Source organism: Chlamydotis macqueenii, chromosome 3 (genome assembly GCF_036417535.1).
Source record: "Chlamydotis macqueenii isolate bChlMac1 chromosome 3, bChlMac1.mat, whole genome shotgun sequence".
Lineage (NCBI taxonomy): Eukaryota > Metazoa > Chordata > Aves > Otidiformes > Otididae > Chlamydotis > Chlamydotis macqueenii.
This window is the reverse complement of record NC_141558.1, coordinates 84,717,792-84,734,536: the sequence shown is the minus strand read 5'-3', so window position 1 is coordinate 84,734,536 and position 16,745 is coordinate 84,717,792. Positions and strand designations below refer to the sequence as shown.

General features: G+C 40.3%; 1 protein-coding gene across 1 annotated transcript in view; it reads right to left on the bottom strand.

Moving 5' to 3' along the window:
- Positions 1 to 13,843, bottom strand: part of LRFN2 (leucine rich repeat and fibronectin type III domain containing 2) — a 161,004-nt gene extending 147,161 nt beyond the window's left edge. The window contains exon 1 of the mRNA XM_086745081.1: positions 13,750 to 13,843. The gene's annotated coding sequence lies outside the window, so the exon portion shown is untranslated. The remainder of the gene's footprint in view (positions 1 to 13,749) is intronic.
- Positions 13,844 to 16,745: the final 2,902 nt, after the last annotated feature.

Here is a 16,745-nt window from a genome sequence, read left to right as displayed (position 1 = left end):
AACAGGAAAGTGTACTGGGTGACCCTGCTTCAGCGCATGCTTAGCACTAAAGGCAATGACCAATTTACTGTCACTGGATAGTCATCTGCTGTACCACTTTTTACCAACCAGAAAAGCTCACACAGCACTTTCCAGAGATATACAGCAGTTTTACAGGGCCTATACCCCTAAACTTTTTTTTCCTAAGCTAGGGAGTACAGGAAGAAATCTCAGCAAATAAAGAGGTCTTTTTGGCATCAGCCAAAATGTCTTCCTTCTGCCATTCTGTTTCACTATACAGAAAAGAAAATAAAATAATTAATGAATCATCACTTGAAAAATCTCAGGAATTTGCAAATAACAAGCTTATTGATGACACATTGAGTAAACGATCTATATTTAATGATTACTACTGTTATTACTTTTATTATGGACTACATGTGCTAATCACAGTAACTGTCTTTGGAGATTCATTGCCACTTTTCATCTCGGCTGTAGAAGCTTTTCCATCAAGAAAAATAAGTGAACATGCTGCTGCTGACTGCATGACAAGAGGAATTAGAGTGGGACCTTAAAAGTAACAGTTCTTCACAGGCAGTGCATCTTTGTTCAACAGAATGTCATGGGAGACAGAGTGTGTCTGCGTAATTACTGGAATTATCAGTGCAACTAACAGACATGGAGGACCATCACGCTGTTCTGAGTAGCTGATGTTTGGACAGCTGAGACTGGATTGTAGTCTACAGAACATGGGACTAGTTGCAATTCAGCCAAATGACACCAAATGTGAAATGGGTGGTTGACAGCTACAGTGCAGAACCTGCTTGGTTTTGATGGCATTTTTGTTTGTTTGTTTGTTTGTCAGTGCAAACTTCAAGGCAGTCCTAGAAAAGTGAGAAGGAAAAACTGTGATCTAGTGATTTAATTTTTTTGCTGGATTTACACAAGTAATTACAAATCTTGTATAGGATGAATTCTACTTGTTTATCCCATATAAGCAGTTTGTATTTTTCTCAAATAATAACTATGCCAGTGATTCTGGGTCAGCTGAGCTTTCTAATTTTGCTAGATTGACCATTTTCACTACCAGAGGCTGAAGTTATGTTTACCTGCACAATAAGGACAGGGAGGTAAGTCCTTGGGCACTTCCTCTAAAAACTAAGGGAATAAGTCAGCCATGAGCTGGGATAAATTACATCATCCAGAACTTCAGCTGAAATGAGGAACCCCCAAAATTAAGAAGCCAAATAAATCTCAGGTGTAGTATAATAAATACTCTAATGTTGTATATGTTATATGGATAAAAGTTTCTAATCTGTCACTGGAGTAAAATATCAGTAGAATTTTTCCTAGTATTAATTTCATCAGCAATTCAGTATGACAATTCACATTATTAAGCAGAAAATATGTGAAGATTAGGTTTGCCCCCAGTTGGAAGATTTCCAGCATCCCAAGCAAGATAGGAAGCTAAGTATAGCTATTTCTGCTTTTTTTTTTTAAATAATTGCAGATGTCAGTATATCCATATCCCTCCCAAATGACTATTAATAAACCCAGTAAAAATAAAAAGGAAGATAATGCATGTGATGACTATTTTCTTCAACTCTGTTAAAGCATGTAAACAATTGCACAAAGGGGTTCGGTGGCTTCTACTTTAGCTAATGGTTGCTATTTGAGTACTCTTTTCATAACAGTCTTGCTGAAATGAAAAGCCTAAATGAAGCTCTCCAGTGGGCTTACTTGTGTAGGCATAGCTGACTCCGTTGCTGCTCCTGCACAACTCTGGGATTTGATCTGGTTTCCATCTCACCTGTTTAGCACTACCTCGCTATTGTCTAAGCCTCATCACAATGACACCCAGTTTAATGGGCCACCTGATGAACAGCTCTGCTGTTGACACTGCATGTGACCACAGACTAGTTTAAGCCATTTTTTTTTCACTTAGAGAATAGTAAGAGTAACCTAATTTACATGCCAAGGATCAATTTCTTCATATTTGCTCTGAGTCCTGAGTGGAAGACGCACTAAAAGTATACGGAGTTCTTACCACAGTGTCAGCATGCACAGTCCCCCAACACTGTGGGGGGACTTAAATTATCAGGAACTCCTCATTCCCCTTTCCCACGACTAAAAGAGATTAATTACCTGTTAAGGATAATCCCTAACATGTTTAAAAGTGGAGTAGTTATGAGTTTCATTTTTAAACATAAAATAATACAAACCGTGTACCAGCCAAGAGCACTTCCAGTATGAAAAGGACTGAACTGCCGCATGTGGCTGCTCTACCATGGGAAACTACTAGGGCAAGAAAACCGAAAAAAGAGAAAGGAGGACAGAAAAATTCTACAACGACAAGTGGTACCAGCTCTGTACAGCTATCAGTAATTCTAAAAATGTTAAGAAAGTCTGATTTTATCAGAAATTGAGAGACAGGTTTGACTTTCTTAGATTAGACTGATTAATTATAGTTTGGAGAGCATCTGTCTTCTAGAAAATGCAAAAGCTTAGTTTATGTAAAAACAGGAGAAAATGCCACATTAAAGCTTTTCACATAATAAAAAGCTCAATTTTATTTTAAAACAAAACCCACAAACATTCCAGCTGAAAATGCTAAAAAAACATAAGCAAAGGAAGATGCTACAGAATAACCTCCCCCTCCTCCAACATACCCAGTAAACTTATTTGGACAAAACCTATTCTCTCATGAAAAAAAAGTTGATTGGAAATTCTTCACCAGCTCTCATTAATTTGTGTCTCTCCTTTTGCTAATAGAGAGTTACTCCTCTGAATGTATCCTTCATCTTCCCTAGTCTATATACACTTCATAAACATCAGTACACTTACTCTTAAGACAGGTCTCTGACATATGTTAGTATTATCTCCAGTTACAAAAGCAGAAGTGAAAAGCAAAGCGCACGCCTATGGCCAAGAACAGATCTAACCATATGCACACACACACACAACATGTATATAAACATATACATTTTATGGTTTGAAAAAAGGAAATGAAAGTGATAGAAAGGAATTAAAAATTGGGTTTGAACTGACTTGTAGTGTTTTATTTAAACAGGAGGAAGATAATTTGTTTAAGCTGGACTCATTTAACCTTTCAAAAAATATCTATTGATTCTCAAGTGGAAACATAATTGTGAATTATCAGAGCATTTTATTTTAAATTACCATTTCCATTTCAGAAGTGACATAATGTATAATATTCGAAAGGTGAAAACATTTCCAAAATTAAGCAAATTATAATAATGAAAGTTGTCCTCTCTTTTTCTTTGCAATCAAGTGTGTGCTCTTGGCAAGTTTTACTAAGTCCTGCATAGACTGTTTCTTGCAGGCCTTCTTTGACTTTAAGACCGAAGTCTTAATTACAAGGTTATGCTTCCTCCAAGTTTTTTCTGTTTCTTTCCTACAATACATGAATATATATTTATACATATATATGTCGCAGGGGCTGGTACTGCCATTCCTTTCCCTTGTGAGATGCCAGCATCTACTGGATATCAACATTAAAATGCACTTACTACTATGCAGTCTAAATTTTATTTTTATTAATTTTTAATGGTGGTTAGAAGTATTGATTTCAAAAAATATTTGCTATTATTTAATCTTTATTTTTTATTTCATCCCAATTGTTTGATACATATTTGGCAAAGAAATGCATCATATTCTAGCTGTGTGTGATTTGCCAGCTACTAATACTCACGATCTGCTTAATCACTGTTCATGTTGTGTTCAGATTGTTGGTCATCCTAATCGCTTGTGATACGGGTATTGCTGCTTCTCATGACTAAACACTTGAAAGCATGGACATTTGAATATCTCCCTAGTCAAAGAAATCTCAGAAAAATTAATGGGAATTTGAGTTACCAATATCACTTAATTTCACCAAAAGCTTATCATCTATCAACAGAATTATAAGGAATCATCTTCCTCCTGAGTATCAATTTCCAAATGCCTACTGGTAAGCTCATATGTCCTTTTCTTACCTGAGATCAATACGATTTTACTACCCAATGCCCTATAAGCATTCAGAAATATCTTTTACTCTATTACAAGATGATCAAAAAAGAACTTTGTGTTGGCAAGGTAATTTTTTTTTTCTTATCCCTGATAAGACTAGAGAAATAAACAAAAAAAAAATTAAAACAATAAAAGCATCTCAAGATACGTTATAAAATAATTTTTTAGCTACAGGACAGATTGTTTTGCAGCAAAGTGGAAATTCTTCTAAGAACGACAATCTGAGATCTCATATTAATTCTTTCCAAGCAGTTCTCAGATAATGCTCTATTTAAATGCCAGAAAGGCTCTGAAAATTTGATCAAAAACTGAAGGAAGGGAAACAAAGTTCCAAAATTGTTTTCTTTTGTTCTTAAATGTTTTTGCCACCTACGACTAAAGACTCTGCAAACACGGCATAATCAACTTGCAGTATGCATGCAGCCCGGCTTCCCATCTTGAAATACTGTGACTGAAGAAACAGGTTTCTGAAAACAGACTCGATTTACTGGAGACTAAGATTTGCTGCTCAAATGAAGTCTCAAGCTGCAATTTGCCTTTTACCTAAGCCAGGAAGACAGGACATATTTAGAAGGAACATCTGGCTGCAGAGTTCATTTTTGCTTTTTATGTACTTGTAAATATAAAGAAAAAAAAGAGGGAATGATTGTGACAATGTGTGAGTGCAACTACATCACACTAAACTTGGGAGGCTTTTTATTTAGATTTTCCTAAAAGATGCTTAATTTCCGTAATATAAGGACTTTTAGTGGAAAACTACACTTCTAATGTATGCATTAAGCTCATCACAGTTCCATAATAAAACACTTGCTATAAAAACAAAAGTTGAAAGCAATTCCTTAAAACTTAGCCTAATATAAAATAAGCAAAAAACCTCTATAAGTAATAGAAAGACATAGCATAGCCTAACAAAGACCTCAGTCTCAGGTCTTTCTCCAGTGTCCAGCGAGGTGGTGGTGCAATGACCTCTATATCTGATGGCCTGTGTGTGTAACATCTACGCCAACTAGGTCTCAGTTTCAGTTAGGTCACTACGTGATCTATTAGTGATTTAATACTAACTACAGCAACATGGGAGTAGCAGGATGTGTCAAATGAGAGGACAAGATCAATGAGCCGTGCTGGAAAGAACTGCAGCAGCTGTTCCTTGGCCTGAGGGCATTATTTATTTTTAAATCTAAATCCTTTAGTTGAGATAGGATGTAGCATAATTTTGATTTTTCCTTTCTGTTGTAGGACATTGATGTAGGGTAAGAGTCACCAATGCAGAGAAATTCACCATGTTCCATCTCAGCCTTCTTGCAGGAGGATGGATTTCTTCCTTTTCTTGGCACAATCTCAAATGCATGGATGTTTCCTGAGCCACAAACCCACAGGGTCATCACAGATCTTTGTTATGATGTTCACTGAACTAGTGTCGTAGTTCAGCCCCAACGGGGACCAGACTACGCAGTCTCTCTCTCACTCCCCCCACTCTCCGAGAGAATAGGAGGAGATTTGACAAACAAAAAAAAAACCAAACACGCGGGTTGAGATTAAACAAAAAGTAAATTTAACAGTAATGACAAGAAAACAATAGAGTGATGGAACACAAATACAGTATAATAGCTCACAACAGATCTCTACATCCAGTCTCTTCCAACTAGCAGAGCCTCCCTTCAGCACCCTCCTCACTTATATACTGAGCATGATGTCAGATGGGATGGAATAGCCCTTTGGCTAATTTGGGTAAATTAACCCCAGCTGTTAGCTAATTAGTTAACTATCCCAGCCATAGGGGCTACCAGCTTCAGTTCTCCACCCAGCTCAGGTAAATATTAACTCTATCCTGGCCAGAACCAGGACAACTAGGCAGGTGAAAAATTTGTCAGAGAGAAAAAACAAAATACTAAGATGGGCATTAAATGCAGCCATTTCACATCCAGCTCTGAAGAGATGGTTCTCAGCCCATCAATTGCACTCCCTTTGGAAAAGATACCATACAAAGATGGACCTGTCACATTTTGGAGGGTCTCTCACATAAATTTGAAAGCTTATTGCTAGGTTCTACTAAGAACTGAGGAGAGGGGTTATAATTATTAACAAGTGACTCATCTGCTCACAGATGATAAAAAATGCTTTGTGTTCAGTATTAAGGAAAAATAAATAAATAGCATCCTCATTCTGCTCACCGATTCAGGGAGGTGAAAGAAAGATGGAGAAAAGACAAAGAAATGCACAAAGGGCTTGAATAAATTTTTCCCTGTTCACCAAAAGGCTAAAACAGGTTAAATGTCACAAAGAAAGCACCCCACAGTGGCCCAAGGGTGGATCAGGTATGTGCAGTGTGACTAAAGACGCATATCATAAGCCTTTCTTTAGCTTAGCCTGGCACCCTGGCTCAGCAGCAAGAAGGGTCATACCAATATCTAAAGAGACAGAGACATCTTCTAAGCTGTACCACTGACAATTCTTCTTTCTCTCTTCCTCCTTATCCTACCAAAATTTCTTCAGTCTTTCTCCAAATGTGACCCTCTTTGCCCTCAGTGCATTTGCTCTTGTAAATATCCATCGGGCTGCTCTTCAACTCCCCTGCTCTGACCCTGTGCCAGTAAGGACAGTTCTCTCCAGTTCACACGAAACTGCTGTCACTCACCCCTGGATCTGAAAGAAAATGTCACTTATTGAGGCACCTGAAACTTCTCCTCCCACCAGCTGGATGACCATCAGGTCCAGTCATGGTACGGTGCTGGGAGATTACGGACAAGGGAAAGCTCACCCTCTGTGAGACTTCTGGCCACACCATGTAACTGTGAAGCCTCTCAATAACCTTCCCCTTCACCTCAAGAAGGTATCACTGTCAAAAAGCGTCTGGGGATCTATGAATAGAAGATGTAGCTGTGCTGATAAGGAAAGGTCACACTGTCCTTGCAAAGTGGGCATCAACTGAAGAGTTCACTGCTTGGTGTGCTACTTAGTCATGTGAAAGGGGATTAAAAAATACTTACATACCTCACAGTGGTATTTGTCATGCAAATTGAGATTTTTCAGGGATAAGTACAAGATATTTTGATTACAGGCACCCTGCAAAAAAAACCCCCTTGATCCTCTTCTCCATGAGAGTTTCTGGGACCTAACATACTTTTCTACTGAACATTTTCAGAGGCGATAAGTTATCTGGCCTGACTGCAGGGAGAAAGTGCAGTCAAAAATTTGGAGAGCAAGGAACCAATGTCGTACCCTTATTTAAAAACCAATGTACGGTAAATATCTGGCAGCAGCAGTGATAACATTCATTTACAGTGGAGATAACTCATACAAAATGCTAACTAGCCATCAGTTTAGGAAACCAACAAATGGTCTCAGTCCAGATAAGTTATGTTCTATCAATAAAGTTTGGTCTTTTTCTTTTTTAGTTTAGTACACTTGTTTCACATACAAGCCATGCAGAGCTTTCACAGTATCACGTGTATTTACCTAGTCCCAGCAATATTCACAAAGGGAAGTAGATCAAATGACTACTGAAATGATTGGGAAGGTTTTGATTTTTATGTCTGAGGAGACAGACATTTTTTGTTGTCTGCTTTCAAACCAGACAGGGACCGCTCAGTGAGCCTTGACAGGCATTTTTTTTCCTCCTGACTTTTCCTTTTGCCATTTGACTGCTCATTGTTTTCGTACTGTACTGAAAGGGTAGATACATTTTTTTAAGGCTATTAACAGAGAGATCTGATATAAATTCTGGTACAGTGAGCTTTTCCTTTCTAGCACACATACAGATGCTTCCCTTTCACTGATATTACAACCCACCCATCATGCTACTGCAACAGCAGATGTGGCATGTTTTAAGACATCCTCTTTCTCTTTCTTGTTCTTAATTTTTGTCTTTAGGCTGTAACAAAAGAAGGATTACACATTATGACTGACAGGTATACTGAAGCTTTTCTGAGGAGCTTAGACATGATGAGAAAATGGCTAAGGACTTTTTGCACCTGGTGCCATTTTGAGATCCCTTGCTCCTCAGCCTGCCAAAGCAAATTGCAACTCTAAAGGCAAGAGAGGAAAAATTTCTTATTTCTTCACCAGTGTGTGCATTTCCTCCAATACTTCACATGTCTGATCCCCACAATCCATGTGGCTTGATACTGAGGTCTTTTAAAGTAAAGTAAGTCAACTCCATACTTGTGACTGGATAGTTGGAGCATTTTGTCTCAATCCTGTATGTAAAAACATGCTCAGCCCTGACCTACCTCCTATGGGTTCAAGGAAAGGGTCACACTGACAATTTTCTGCACCAGTGCCACACATTATTTTTTTTAAGGGATTTTCAGTGCAACATTAGCTCTTTCAAAACAGACAAGGTGCTTTCAGCCATCATGTACTTACTGTTGATTTTGTCCTTAATCCAGCTTTCTGTTCTGCTCAGAATCTACACTGGTATGCACTAGGATGCACCAGCCCTACCTCTCACCTTCTGACCAACCAGGGTCCGGGACCCTGGATTTACTGCTATTCCAGGACCCTCTCCTTATCTCACCTCTTTCTGTAGCACCACAGTGATAGCAGATCTGTCAGAGGATTAGAGCCCAGTTCTTTCCTGAGGAGCGATTAGCAGAAGCCTCCTAAATGCTCCATTTTACCTGTGCTGGGTTTGTGTGGCTAGGTTTTGGAAGCGGGGGGGCTACAAGGGTTGCTTCTGTGAGAAGCTGCTAGAAGCTTCCCCTGTGTCTCACAGAGCCAATGTCAGTTGGCTCCAAGACAAACCTGCCACTGGCCAAGGCCAAGCCCATCAGCAACAGTGGTAGCGCCTCTGGGATAACATTGCTAAGAAAGGGCGAAAAGCAGCAGCAGAGAGAGGAGTGACAACATGTGAGAGAAACAATTCTGCAGATGTAAAGGTCAATGAAGAAGAAAGGGGAGGAGGTGCTCCAGGCACCGGAGCAGAGATTCCCATGCAGCCTGTGGTGCAGCCCATGGTGAAGCAGGAGCAAGCTCCTGGCAGGACCTGTGGACCCATGGAAGACCCACACTGGAGCAGTCTGTTCCTGAAGGACTGCACCCTGTGGAAGGGACCCACACTGAAGCAGTTTGTGAAGAACTGCAGCCAACAGGAAGGACCCATGCTGGAGAAGTTCATGAAAGACTGTATCCTCTGGGAGGGACCCCACGCTGGACCAGGGGAAGAGTGTGAGGAGTCCTCCCTCCGAAGGAGGAAGAAGCAGCAGAGGCAACATGGGATGAACTGACCACAATCGCCACTTCCTGTCTTCTTGCACTGCTGTGCAGGAGAAGGTAGAGAATTTGGAATAAATTTAAGGGAAGAGAAGAGGGCTTGGGGAAGGTGTTTTTGAGATTTGGTTTTGTTTCTCATTATCCTACTCTACTCCCCAAGTAGAGTCTGTTTTGCCTGTGAGGGTAGTTGCTGAATGATCTCTCCCTGTCCTTATCTCAATCCATGAACTTTTAGTTATATTTTCTCTCCCCCATCCCTCTGGGGAGGGGGTAGCATGAGTAAGCAGCCACATGGTACTTAGCTGCTGACTGGGGCTAAAACATGACAGTACTGCTCATACTATGGCTGCAGCCATCCTCTCATGTCTACTCTTATTTAGCTCTTTTATCCTCTCAGCACATAAGTTTTCCATAGTTGAAAGAATGATTTCAAGAGCAGCCACTCAAGAGGTCTTGATATCTCACAGCACTTGTTAGCAAGATGCTCCCGGAATAATCTCACTTGACCAAGTAAATTGAATTCCAGGTAGGGCTTGGCAGACAAATGTTTTTCTAGTCCCATGAATTGAAATGAAAGTGCTTACAATTTCCTTGGCCCAAACTGAGATGGAAAGTATGCAAGCTGCCTAATGAGCTAGAAGTGTTTAGTTCCAATTCAACTGAGAGATTTACTTGTCATTTAGCAAAATGATATTTGAGCACAGCCTCTTTTACGGTCAAGTTTCATATGAATTATTTTCAGTTTTCATACAAAATGCATGAACTGGGAAGAAAAAATAAGATTATCTTCCAGGAAAAAAAAGTAAGATAGAGCATTCTGGCAATTTTCTCCCTAGTTTTTTTTCAGTCAGGAAAATCATAAAACTGACCATTTCCCAATTGTGTTTCATTCTGATAAATCTATATTTTCCTGAGAAAAACAAGAACATTTACCACTGAAAAAATCTCACTCATGTCTGTCTTCAGTGTAGGTCAATAGGGATTCTGCATAGGATCAGACCCTGACAGCATATCTCTTTCTTTTCTTCCATATTTTCAAATCAGCATTTTTTTTTTACTCAACAGATATTTTCTGACTTTTGCTGCCACTGCTCATTTCATATGCCAAACTTGGCATCCTGGATTTGTCACAAATACTTTCTCATGAAGATGAGGATGTCATCAGAGACTTGGATCACAGGCAGGACAGAGCAAATGACAGGAAGAGGGAAAAATTGGAAACACTGACACACAAATATTCTGAAGTACAGAGACAACCACTGCTCCTAGGAAAACAGAAATACTTCTAAATGGCACTCCCTTTTCTCGGTTTTCCATGCGGCATCACCATCAGCCTTTTAATGACATATTTACATCTTTTATTTTCATGTCAAGGTTTGGCAGCCACCCACGCAAAAGATAATTTGAGTTCCTAGAAGCAGAAGTACTGCTCAAGAGCTTCCCTTCCTCCTGTGCATCCTGGGTGGAGATGGGCTGGGCAGAGACTGACAGCTAGCCCTTCACTGAACTGCTGCATCACATTGGATGATTTGTGGGTTCTGTTATTTTTCCAGTGTACTTGGATGAAATCTTGTCTTTTGTCACAAGTTTCAGTTGATGACTGGAAGCTGTTCAGCACCTTGCAAGAACATGCGGCCTCTGGACACTGATAGAGTAAATCCCAGAACTTTGGTGAGATCCTTAGTTACAATAATCAAAGCCTACGTGCTTAAAGCACAGAGGAAACGTAAAGGATACAGCAATGGCCCATTTGGGGATTCCACAATCATCAGGACTGGCTTGAAAGAGCCATGGATATCTTCCTTCTGCCTTTCGTAAGTAATGTTACAGCTTTTCAGACCAGCAGCTAGAGGACAGTTACTCTCTCCACAAAAACAAACACGTGATAACACACTATGACAAACCCAAAGAAAGTAAGGCTGCACACTCAGGCCAGAAAGACGACTGAGTACACACTTGGAACAAACTATCCTTTTTCTCCCAAAGATGATCTTCGTAGGTCAAGGCTGAAGTGTATTAGCAATGCAAAAAGGAGTCTGGAGGTGAGCAGGCATTTTCATCACTCCCTCCCCTCTGTGTGGGTGGATAGCAAATGCAGCCTTCAGGGTTATTAGCCTGCAGCCCCTTGTCAGTCATTTAGATTCACTCTAAGTCACATGGAGTATATTCCGACTTACTACCAGTTAAACCTTGATAATTTTGAGTCATCTTCCCATTTTGTTTTTCTGGCCACAAGGATGAAAAAAATAATAAAAAATGGGGATCAGCTGGGTCTAACATTGTTACGCTGCAAGGTTCAGTCAGTGGCCAGAGTCCTCTGCAAAGAGACAGAGTGGGAGCACTTTTACAAGGATTGCCAGGGAGTTGTTAGCTGGGGTCCACTTGCACAGCAGGCAGAACAGAGGCTGTGGGGCAAGGCTACATGTGCCATTTGCACTTCCGTTGGGAAAAATGATCAGTTATGTCCCAAATGTAAATTTAAACAAGAAGCACTAATGCTGTGAAGAGTGATGTGGGGCAGAGAGGGCAGGAGAAACAGAAGCTCTGAGGATAGTCACATTTCTCACCCTACATGGTGCACCTGGGGCTGCCTGCTTGCCTGCCTGTCAGTGCTCTGCACAGCCAGATACTGGAAGACACTGGACCCAGAGTTGCCCTAAAGAAAACAGAGCTGTGCTCAGGAGAGCAGGACAGACACTGTCTCTGATCCAAGAGGTGATACAGATATTTGTTGAGATTCATAGCTATTAAAATGGCTTGGTTGAGCATAATGACTTTTTTCTTCCTGCCTCCTAGCATTGCTGTTTATTTTTCATTACATCCCCTCTCTCCCTGAGGACTAGTGGCAGTTTCAGGGAAGGTCTGAAGCTCTGCTTTGCACTGCTGCAACAAGGCAGCGACGAGGAGAGTGCACACAAAAAGCACTCTGTTGTGCTCAAGTGGCGATCCGTAGGCAATGCAAACTAACCACTAACCCAGGGCAAGCTGTAAACAAGGAAATTGTTACCAGCCTGAAACACGGCAAGAGTAAAAGTCGTTATCTATCTCTCTTCCTTCTTACCGCAAGCTCAAATTCCCCTTAGTACAGCCTCTGTACAGAGCAAGGTCCAATAGAAAATTGATGCCTTGCCTTTCTCATTCCCTAGGAACAGAACATACAAGTGACAATTGTGTGCCGTGTGCCGGACTTATCCCCAGTGAGCATTGTGTAATAAAGTTAAGAAGTGTCAATTTAACTAACTGTGACTTTATAAACTTAAGTGATGCTTACTGTTTGCCTTTCAAAGCCTCTCTCTTCTCATCAGAAGAGTTATTCTGTCCTATTAATCCCAAAGATGGAGTAGGTAAAATAAACCTTAGTCGTCTTAATATCTCCATAGCACTGCCCCAAAAAGACTAGATCAGCCCTGGCAAAGGAAAAAAAAAAAAAAAAAAAGATTCTTGCTTTAAAACAATGCTATTTTCTTCCTTTGGGTAGGAAGGAGTTACTCAGTTAAAGAATCCTTCCTTGCATACATTACCAAAACTGACCACTTTACATTTCCAGTTTACTAATCCATCATACTGGGACTTGTTGACTTAATCACTGATTTCTGCTCTCCCCTTTAGTTTATTTCTTGTTTTATTCAGTCATGCACTTGTTTTGTGATGCAAAAGTGTGTATGTGTCCATGCAAGTCAAGGCGGGACTCAGTTTCTGTTTTGCTATGTCTTGTCCTGTGCTGCTATTTAGGTGCTTCCCCCCACCCAAATTCCCAGTACACTTAGTCCTGCAGAGAGCATATATGTCTGATGACGTCAGACAGACATGACATAGCATATATCTGCTTGTGTACCCTATTCCCCATATGCCCACCTTGCCAATTCTGAATGTCCCTCATCAGTGGCATCATCTTACAATGAACACCAGCCTCTGTGACAGCAGACACTGAAGTGGGTGTCCGCTGCCCCTCCACAACCCTCACTCCCTTTCCTTAGCTGTTCCTATGCCTTCTATTTCTGCACATGACATTTGCCAAGGTCCCCACGCTTTTACTCTGTATTTTTATATACAGCAGAGTTGATCTGTCCAGTAAAGTTCTTCCTTAGCTTTGCAGGATTTACTAATTCCTCCAGAAAGCTGAAATCACTTTCACAGCCTTACTCTACAGCTCATTTTTTCCTGTATTAGAAACCAAATTATTATCCTTTCTTTTAAACCTCTTTCCATCACTGTTTCAAAACTGCCATGAAAAAAAATCCCTATTGACACTCAAAAAAAGATAAATATTCTCTTTAAACTGCCTTTTCATGCTGAGAGAAGCAGAAACCAAACTGAGGTTCATTTCTCTACATGAACCATCTTATCTAGGCTAGCACGAAAATGAAGATAAAGTTATATGTTTCTTCAATGCTTTTAAAATGCACGACAACAGATTTTTTTTTGCCATCAGAGGTAACTGTATGTAAATTATTTGTGTACATATCTATATACAGTTTATATTATACCTATATAGTTTATATATACATGTAAAGAATATCTAGTACTTACCTTTGAGAAGTAACATTTATCCCAGGTTCGGTAAAATAGTCTCAGACAGGCACTTAGACCTTCTTTCTATGCCATGCATCCTTTTTTTCAAAAGAAGATACAACCAGAAAAATCCTGGTTGATTTCTAGCAAACCAAAATGCAGACTAGATTGTTTGTCAGATGCAGCCTGATTCAGTAAAGTCCAAGTGTGTGAATCCCTGAGACTCCTTTTTCGGTAAACATCCAAAGCACAAAAAAAGGAGGGGAAAAAAAAAAGAAAGAAGAAAAAAGTGAATAACTTGTTCTTTTCTTGTTTGGTTTAAAAACCCCAGTCTTGGACAACTAAGCAGCCTGCAGGCTTTTCAAGCATTCTGATCCTAGTGCATCCCAAGGTAACACATGCATTTTGGTCCTGCAAGTCTTCAAGTTCATACTAGCAAGCCCAGCTTCTCTGCATGTGCATGTGTGTTGGGGAGGGGGGTCGAGTTGTATCGTGGAGGGGGGAGAAGAGAGACAGGGAGATACACACACTCACGCAGAGATGGAAAAAGGAAAAACAGCAAACTGGAGTGATCTCACAAAGTGCTCTAGATGGCAGAGCCTGCACGGCTTGTAAGACAAGTAACGTGCACGCACCAGGGGAAAAAAAAAAAAGAAAAAAAAAAAAAAAAAAAAAGGGGAGGGAGATAAAAACCTGAGAGAACTAGCAGGCAGCTTCAGGAATTTCTTCTTACCTCTCCTGATGATGCAACATACAGCAAGTGCTTTGTGCTGCATAGGAATCCGTGCAGGCACGACTCAGCCAGACCCCTCACTTCTGAAATAAACAAATATGTAGCATAGGAAAAGGAAGAAAATCAGAAACCAGAGGAAAGAAGGGTACGAAAAGAAGCTATTAAACAAGTAAGACTGTCAGAGAGGAGGCCTGAGTGGGTGGGAGATGAACAGTTGGTAAGGAAAGAAGTATCCAAACTCCTGGTCCTAATACAGATTGGCTCTGTAATTATGTGGCAAAGCACTGCCTTCTAAGCCATTGCGTAATAATAGAAACCTAAGCTGTGTAGACACAGCCTGACATGCTAAATCCTCAGGAGCTACACTCAACGTTTGTCAGTGGAAAGCGTGTCATTTCTCTGGGGGCGGGGGAAGCTGAGGGAAAAGGGAAAAGGTGAGAAATTTTACTGCAAAATGCACAAGCTGCAGCTGCAAAGAGCTCTCAGGTGGTGCTGATGCCTGAAATGTTATAGTGGAAGTCATATATACCTGTATCTATATAGGGAGAGACAGATAAATACAATAACAGCGTCAGCTGCATCTAGGCTATTTGGGACTACAAGAATTTTCCCTTGCTATATTTTAGTAACTTAAATGACAAAAAGAAGAGCACGTACAAAGATTTTCTGTGTTAAACATTGTTAGTTTTAATGCTGGTTGCAAGAAGTACTTCTCCCTTTGTACTGAACAGATTCGGAAGGTCTAAATAAAACCTGAATTAAGATAAAAGAACTCAGGAGGATTGATCAGCCTTTCCCATCTATTGGTAAGTTCATCTCTCCAGCCCTCCAGACATAGACACATGCTCTTCTGCCTTCCTTGCTTGAAGAGGCTCCTAGACAGAGCCAGGGAAAAGATGAGAACTGACTAAATAACAGTAGGCAAAAACCCAACTCATTCAAATTACCACACACCAGTATCAATACACTAACAGACAAAACCATTTATAATGCACATGGAAGGAATAAAAAAAAGAAACCAAGAAAGAAGCATAATTTTGCAGCAGGAATTTACCTGAAAATTGTGGCCCTGGTTCACACCTATGGTCCATCTAGTCTGGTATCGTGCCTCGGGCAGTGATCAGTGCCACAGACCTCTGAGGAATCTGAATGAATTTGTGCAGCCAGGGCTAGACAGTCAGGGCTAACCTGTTCATGGGCAAAGCTTCTCCTTAATCCCTGTTCTTTAAAGATTAGTCAATGCACTGAAGCATGAGCAGGGGAACAGTCTGCCTCTGCACATCCAGATTAAACACATAAGGTCTGATTCTGAGGTCCTTTGTAGTAGGCGTAAAGTACACCTCTTTTTAGGCATCCTAGATCTAAAGAGTAAAATCTTCTGATGCTTTGTAAACATCCCAGTGTGAAAAAAAGGGCATGAGTTCAGAAAGAGCCATGGTATTTCAGTCTGGAGAAGAGAAGTATATTTTCATAGCTTCATCTAGCCTATTTACTCTCCTCCTCATTTACTCCTTACTTCTGGTGGAAATATCAGATATGTTTCAAGAAGCCATCCAGTCCAGGTAGGAGAACCATGTCACTCAGCTAATACCTAGGTATCAAATTTGGCCTCTAGAAAGTCAAATGAGACTGAACTGAAAACTTGGACGTATTTTTGAGAATAACTGCATAGAGCAACAAGTACCTTTTCTGGAGGGGGTCATGAAAAAGATTCTGCTACACACTTCAGATCCCTTACTGTTACCAGTCTTGCTCCTTTGATCTATGCCTGTTGCATTGCCAGGTGACTCTCTATACCACTAAGGTAAAGACTGCAGATGTCACACATAAGGGAGTTATGCTGTGGCAAAACAGAGGAGGAAGGACTGTGGACAGAGCAATTGTATCTTTTGCAGCACATCCAGCTTTCCTCGGCTTTATGTGGAACAGTGCTGAAGGGCTCTTCTTGGGAGGAAAGCCAAGAGTTATAGCATTTGGTAACCTTACTGGGCACTGAAATAAATGGCTTTGTCAAAGAAAGAGTTGAGAAGCTAGTAACTGCCAAATTAGGCATTAAGAATCTCAAAAAATTACTTCATTTACTAGATGACTAAAACATTAATTTAGAAAACTAACTTTAAACACAGCTCTTGGGAATCCTGAGCCAAGCATGTTGGCTAAAAAATCAAACTGAATTTCTAATCTTTTCAGTGCCTTATGAAATAAATGTCAGTGCATCACAGACAGAGAAGACATCTCTTAATGACATCAGGAATTAATAATAGACTCTAGGACTAGTGTT